Genomic DNA, 8383 nt, shown 5'->3' with positions numbered 1-8383 from the left:
CTGACACGGGTGGCCGTGTCAGCCTACTGTCCCAGCTGACACGCCCCTGGCATGGGTGCCACAGTTGGGGATGATGTCTGACACGGCCTGTGTCAGCTGACATGGGTGGCCACATCAGGCCACTGTCTTCTACACCACGTCCTCCTTTGTCTGATACGGCCCGTGTCAGGTGACACGGGTGGCCGTGTCAAGCCTTCTGTACCGGGGTTTTCTGCTACTTTTGCTTGTCGGAATCTCGCATTATCTCGTTCTGAGTTCCCTGATTCTTCTACCTGGACCTGTCAGACAAAAACACAGCTATCCCACGCATAAAATCACGAAAATATAATTAAAATCTAACAATGAATGGAAATGCTTAAATATAATACCGGAAGTAAAACTGACTCGAAAAGTATAAAAAATGCTTGCACAATGTTTCAAAAGCCTCTGTTTCTTGTCGGATCAGTAACGAAAACTTAATGCAAATGGTGACTGATCACAACCCCAAACTTAGCTCATTGCTTGTCCGCAAGTAATGTTTCAGATAACACTATATGTCACTCCTCCGAATTATTTATGTTTCCTAACACTACTGAGATCATTCGCTAACGTCTTCCTTCTTCCTCCCATAAGTCCTGCTTTTTCCTTGTAAGTTTTCAATCGCACTTCCACTTCAAATCACCGTTTCACCTGTCAGCTTATATCACATTCTCACCAATTCTCTCGGGGTTAAGTGTTTTCACTCATAATTCAAATTATGCAATATCAACTCGCAAGTTTGAATAGTATCTCTTTTCATATCACGTACGCACAACATACACACTTTTGAGGTCTTTCGGGTTGTAACTTGGCTTGGGTTAGGGTGTGGATATTAAAACAAAACGGGAAACAAGGGGCTTTTGGTTCAGAGTCGATGTTACCTACTGTGTTGGTTTCTTTTGCTCGAATTTCTCTTTTTTTTTCTATTTTTCCACCGAGTGCCCTTTTTCGTGCTTCTTTTGAATCTTCGAGTTATACTTTTTTTTTCTTTTTCTTTTTTATTTTCTCTCGATGATTTCCTATTTCACTTTTTTTTTCTTTTTGTTTTTCACTTTCTTGGCTTTGGGAGCTCTTGGGGTTTTTTACCCCAAACTTAGCTTTTCAACATAGTTTAAATGTATTAACATGACTCTGAACAGGGTAAGGAAGTGTTTTGGCCAAGGGGCACATTTATGGGGTTTAAACAAACAAATGGATACAGGCTCAAATGGGGTTTACAATGGATATAATCATTTAGGATGGCTAGAAAGGCTCAGGGTTATTTTCAAACAAAGTGCCTTAGTATGTGTAATCATGCAGTGACAGTCCCAGAGAATCTACGCAAATTTTGAGTGATAAAGACAAACCTGAATATCGCTCATGATGATCAATGTGTTTGGCCTTTTAAGACTCACCCTATTCGGTTAAGCTTTGACAGTATCCATAGTGCTCCTTATTCTGGTGCGACTTCTTCCTTACTTCGGAATATACAGGACACTTATGCTGGTTAAGCTGTATACATTGCGTCCGATCTTATTTTCAGCAGTGTCAACTTCCTGGGGAGATACTTCACAATAAGTAATGGTAAATGGCGTGATCCTTTCATCCACTCCCAATCGTGATCATTACTATTTCCAACATATCACCACAGACTTAAAACACTCGCAGCATAATGTACCTTCAAACAGAAAAACCAAATCTAGAATGTGTCATACCCTAAATTTTACCCTGAGTTTTTCACTCGCATTAGCATAGCATGAAGCAGTCCATTTTGTTGTGCATTTCATTAGTTAAAAAGCATTTATCAGAGTTTAGATAAAAAGTCAGGAGTTCTGGCATTTTATCTGATCTCGATAACATTCATTCAGTTATCTGTTGATTGAGAAATCAAAAGATTTAATTTCTCAAATCTCAGTGCATCATTCATTCTGTTGCATCTTGTTTCATAGGTTCAGAAGATGATAATCAAAGAATATTGTCATCATCTGAATCTTTATAGGGTTTTGTTTGTGTTTGAGAATCAGCAGCAAATGGTTCAAGAGTGATTCATTTGCATCTAATTGTTTGTTCACGTTTATTAAGTCGACAATTCAGTTCATTTACAAGACATATGCATTTGTATACTTGTCATAACATGTATTTTGTTTTGTATAACACTTAAAATGTCACACAAAATAATTTTTCGGATCTACAGACAGATCGGTCGAATCGTTTTTCAACTGTACCTCGAATTAGCGGGCGAAAATTTTCAAAATTAAGCTTTCAGACATCAGTTTTATTGATCTATGGTTCACGTAGTTCAACCCGGTGTGCTGGTTTTAATTTTTCGACTATATTTTTTGTCACAATTTTATCCGCCTGAGCCTTTTTACCGATCGATTTTTGTTTCAAAATTGTATTGAAACCTGTATGTTTTCGAGAAGTTTATTTCACACTGATCATTTTGGCGCATTCAATTTATTTTTTTCGGGTACCTTCTCTCTCTATTTTTATTCATTTTTATCTGATTATTTATTTATTTATTTTCTGTTTTTCAATGTGTTCATCTTAATTAATTAAAATTGTTTATGTTTTTTTTATTTTTGATAGTTTAACTTTGTTTAAATTGAGATATATCAATAATTGATCATTGTTTAATTTTAATTTATTTTCATGTTTTAAATTAATTCTATTTAGTTTAGAATAGTTTATCACTAATCTTTAAATTAAATTTATTATCAGTTACTTTATATGTATGTATATACATTATTGGCATGTAATAAGGAGAATTCTCAACCACAAAAAGAAAGCCACGCGGCCAACTTTAATCCATGGAAATAAAAAACGTTTTTTGGCTTCCTTGAAAGATCCAAATAATGCCTTTTAGAAACACCATCATGTGAGCTGTTGAGATTTTCACACAGAAAACTCTTTACAAAAAGCAAAGACTTTCTTGAACTTAAAGACATAAAAAAATAGAACAGATAATCTTCACTTTATTTTACGCTCTCAATCTCTTTTCCTTCATTCATTATCACCTCACAAGCTCATCACCATCATTCACTCACCATCAATAAAACCTTCATCTCGCATCTCTCCTTCACCATTAATAAACACACTCGCCGGAACTTCATAAGTACAATCCATCACCCCCATGTCTCCATCGACATCCATCGGAAAACGACACAAAAGAACTTTCACTACCACCTCTATTTCTCACTTAAATAAAACTCACCATTAACTTCACTCCACCACTTCAAAACAAACACCACAACCGTGATACTCCATCACTTAACCTCCACCATGACTCCATCACTTAACCACCACCGTGACTAACGCACACGCATATGAGGAACAATAACGAAACTATAAAACTATGTGACCAACTCTCCACCACTGAACCGCAACGGCTCCGATCTGCCAACGTCTCTTGTCGGTATTCATCTCTCCCATTATTATCCTTAGTTCATATACTTCTTTTATTTTTATTTTTTATTCTCTCTCATGTATATATATATATACATTATTATTTAAACTTAAGATTTGATGGAGTTTTGTTTGATTAAAGTTTATGTGTACGTGTAAAAAAAATTCTGCATAATATTTGTCTTTATGTATGTGTAAAAAAAACTGCATGATGCAAGTTTGTCTTTGTGTGCAAAAGTTCTGCATGATGCAAATTTATATTTGTTGTGCAAAAATTCTGCATGATGCAAGTTTGTGTTTGTGTGCAAATTTTTTTTTGTATAATGTTTATTATTGTGTGTAAAAGAATTCTGCATAATATTTGTCTTTATGTATGTGTAAAAAAAAATTGCATGATGCAAGTTTGTCTTTGTGTGCAAAAGTTCTACATGATGCAAGTTTATGTTTGTTGTGCAAAAATTCTGCATGATGCAAGTTTGTGTTTGTGTGCAAAAAAAAATTCTGCATAATGTTTATTATTGTGTGTGTAAAAAATCTGCATTATATTTTTTATGTGTGTACAAAATATAAGAGATGGATGTTTTAAAAAAATGCATGAGAGATTGGAGAGCATTTTTTTCCCTTTCTTTTCAATTTAAAGTTATGTTGTTGTTGCTGTATTTTCTAAAATGAATAAGAAGAAAAAAGTTTCTCATTTTTTATAGATTACTATTATTATTATTATTATTATTATTATTATTATTATTATTATTATTATTATTATTATTATTATTATTATTATTGTTAATTTTGTTATTAATTATTATTTACTTTTTATTAATTATTATTTTTTATCTATTATTGTTGTTTATAATAATTATTGTTATGATTATTTATAATAATTATTATTATTTGTCATTATTTTATTTTTATTATTTCTTTTGTTATAATTATTGTCTTTTTTTTTGCTATGTCATATTTAGTTATTGATTAAATTTTTTATTTTAAATTGTTAAAGAAAAAATTGATTTATTTGTCCCGTCGGTTTTTCACGTATGCGTAGCAATTTCGAAGTTAAAAATTCAATTTAACTTCAGAAATTGCTTACGCGCTTAAAGTTTTGTCGACCGGCATTAGATAGGGTGATTCCTACATGAATCGCTTGACGATTGTTTAAACCTAGCGCTAGATTTATTTTTAGTTTTGTTTTGTTGATTTTTACTTCGAGTCCCTTGGCTTTCTCTTGGGCCTTCTTACAACGTGGTTCTTTTATTTGTTCAACTGTCTTTCAAAGCTTGTATGATTTAATTATTGTGTTATATCCCCATTCAGCAAAATGTACCCCCATTCCCGTAAATGTGTAATAAATTTACCGCTTTCATTTACTTTATTGTATCAGTTGATTGTTAATTCAAAGATTAAAGTCAACTCTTTTTCAAAAAAGGAATAAAAAATAATAATCGATCCAACGTCGAGTAATTTTCAAAAAAAATATAACCATTTCCACTATCCATTTCTCCGTCATTTTCAAAACCCTTAAATCATTCCATTCTGTTTCGATTTAAACGCAGAGAATAAAAACCTCGATCCAACATCGAGTGTCTTTTCCCTAATCAAGTCCAAATTGGATACAAAGTCGAGCAACAACCCCCGCCACATCCAAACTATTTTCATAAGTCAACTTGAGACGCTTGATCCAAAGTCAAGTCGCCCCCCTGTTTTAAAAGCTTTTCACAATAAAAATGGAAGAAACTGATTAAGTTTAGACTTTCTCTGTTTCGAATGTTAGGATACTACTGTAGGGCTCAATGTTCAAACATTCGTCTTCCATATTAAAATACAATAATTACTAGAATTAGGTCATTTCTCTTATAGAAGAAAAAGATTCATTGGGTATCGACCTTCTCTTTCCCGATTATTTAGACACTGCTGTAGAGCTCTCTGTCTGATTAATCGTTTTCTGTTAATGAACTTTGACCTAATTTGCCACACATTTTCATAATAAACTTTTGGATGAAAAGAGAATGATTGGGCTTAGGCCTCTTCCTTTTTGGGCATTCGAGTACTGCAGTAGAGCTCCTTGCTTGGATGCCTATCTCCGCTTAAAATCAACCCAAACTCATCAAACTTGTTTTTCGCCCTTGTGCGACTCCGAAAACATTTTCAGAAAAGAGTATGCAACATCCATTTTGATGCAAAACAAACAAAGACTTCAGCCTCCAAGAGCGAGCATCAAGTAAAGGTTTAATCGCTCAAATGTGATTCAAGCATCACTCTCTTTAAAAGCAATCCACCAAGTAGTTCTCTTTGGGCAGAACTATGTTTGCCTTGAGTTCTCCATAGCACCTGGAGATACGTAGGAGCAGGATTGCAAAATCTTGTCAGGCACATTAATATTAAAAACCCTAAGGCTTTCCTTTCTTTATTTTTCCTTCCTCACCCGATAAGTAGAAGATCACAAACGATATCACGCTAACACTCTAACACGAAACTAACTAAATGGGTCCCATCGAGTACGATGGATGTGAGGGGTGTTAATACCTTCCTCTTGCATAACCGACTCCCGAACCCGATGTGGTTGCGATGACCATTTCTTTTTCATTTTCATGGGTTTTATCGATATTTCCCCTTTCCCTCTTTGGGAATAAATAAAGTTCGGTGGCGACTTTGTTTTGTTTATATTTCGAGCGTTTCTTACGCTCGAGTATTTTTCGCCCCGCGACAGAATACACAAAAGTAAAATAACACAATGCTGAGATAAAATAACAAAATACTGAAAATAACAATAAAAGACATAAAATCTCCCCCACACTTGAACTAAACATTGGCCCCAATGTTTACAAACAAGAGCGAAGGAGGACACTCACAGTACCCTACTGAGGAGGTGGATGCGGAAAATGAAGTATCAACGGTCGCATCATGCTGCTCATCTCATCCAACATTGCCCCCTGTCGGGCTTGCTTAATGCCTTGCCGTTGTTGTTCTGTCCTTAAGTCACCTATTTCGGTTTGTACCCAGGTCCATTGTGTCGTATCTCGAAAAAATATGATTCCTCACGATGGTCGCGGAAAAAATTAATGTTCGAACAAAGTCACCACCGAACTTTATTTATCCCAATGAAGGGATAGGAAAATATCGATAAAACCTGTAGGAAATGGAATAGTGGTCATTGCAACCATATTCGAGTTCAGTAGTGGATTACGTAAGGGGAAGGTATTAGCACCCCTTACGTCTGTTGTACTCAACGGGAACCTTTTAGTTCTAATGTGTGTTTCGAGTGTTAATTTATGTTTGTTTGTTATCTTTAGGTTATAAAATTATTAAAATAGAAATGGATGAGAACCTCAGAAAGGGAAAGGGAGGTTTTTTATTAGTGTGCTCGCGAAGATACAGCAATCTCCTGCCTACGTATCCTTATGGTATAATAAGGAAATCAGAGCATTCGTAGTTCGGGGAACTACGGTTGGTTGGTGTCTTTTACCGAACAACTGTTTAGATCGCGTTCTAAAGGCTAAACGCTGGCTTGTCTACTCTCGGCGGAGGCTTAAGCACTAGTTTGTTGTGCGGTATTAGAAAGGATTAAACAGTGTTCTTTCTGAAAAGAGTTTTGATCAGACGAGGGTGACAAGTTGGATTAATATGTTGGATGTTTTGATTGGTTGAGATGTTTTTGGTTGGATGAGGATTACTCGGATAGTTGAGTAAGACAACTCATATCCTAACGGTTGGAAAAGGGAATAGAAGACTCTATACCACTTTCTTTTTCATCCTTAATTATAGAAAGGATTTGATAATAATTAAGATGTTTTAAATGGATGACGAATACTCGGATAATCGAGTAAGACAACTCGTATCCTAACATTTGGGAAAAGGAATAGAACACTCTAGACTGCTTTCTGTTTCATCTGAGTATTTATGAAAATAAGGTTGCATATGGTTGACGTATTTTTAAAATGAACGACAAGTACTTGAATAGCTGAGTAAGACAACTCATATCCAAGCATTTGAGGAGAGGAATCGAAGGCTCAAGACCATCTCCCTTTTCGTATAGTTTGTTATGAAAATGTTTTGATTTACTGTATGAGTTGGTGAAAAATGACAAATTGTTCGACTGACCGAGTAAGAGAACTTGTATTCAAACAATTGAGGAGTGAAGTTGAAAACTCAAAGTCAACTCCCTTTTCATTTAGCTTACTTTGAAAGTGTTTTGATTTAATCGGGGTTTGGAAGTTTGTAGAGGAACGACAATTGTTTGACTAACCAAGTAAGAGAACTTGTATTCAAATAATCGAGGAGAAAAATTGAAAACTCAAAGTCATCTCCCTTTTCGTTTCTTATTATAAAATGATTCGATTTGTTTGTGCTTAGGTGGATAGAAATGACGATTATTCGACTAACCGACATGAAATTGACAATTTCATGTCGATATTGAGTTGAAGTAGTCGGTTCCGCAAGCATGAATGAAACGCGATACACGCTCAAAATCAAAGCAGTGAGTTGTGGTGGTGGCTGTAGTGGAAGTTTCATGGCGGGAAGTTTTGTTGGGTTGTTCCAACGGAAAAGAACGGCGGTGGGTTTATGGCAAAAGAAAGTGGTGTTGGTGTTGGGTGGAGGTGGTGATTTATGCGTCACGATGGTTCTCGCGGTATATGTCGTTGGGAGAAGAAAACATAGCTGAGGAAGGCGCTGTCTGAGCGGTGGATTGGGGGTTGGTCGGAATTCGTCGTGGTTGTCGGTACAGTAGTGGTTTGGACAAAGGATGAGGTGTCGATGGTTGAAACGGTATTTCACGGCGAGTTGAAATCGAACGGTTTTGGGTTGTTAGAGGAAAGGTATGAAGTGGTTTGGATGTGTGACCGGGTTGAGCGGCGGCTGTACGACGGTGAAGGAGGATGCTTCTGGTGGTATTCCGGCGGTTAGTGGCGGTGGTGTTCGAAGGTGAAGAGGATGATTTTTGGGGAAGAAGAGGAACAATATTGTTCCTCTCTTTTTCCTTCTATTT

This window comes from Lathyrus oleraceus, chromosome 3 (genome assembly GCF_024323335.1).
Source record: "Lathyrus oleraceus cultivar Zhongwan6 chromosome 3, CAAS_Psat_ZW6_1.0, whole genome shotgun sequence".
Classification (NCBI taxonomy): domain Eukaryota; kingdom Viridiplantae; phylum Streptophyta; class Magnoliopsida; order Fabales; family Fabaceae; genus Lathyrus; species Lathyrus oleraceus.
The sequence above is the reverse complement of the archived record's forward strand: the minus strand, read 5'-3'. Positions refer to the sequence as shown.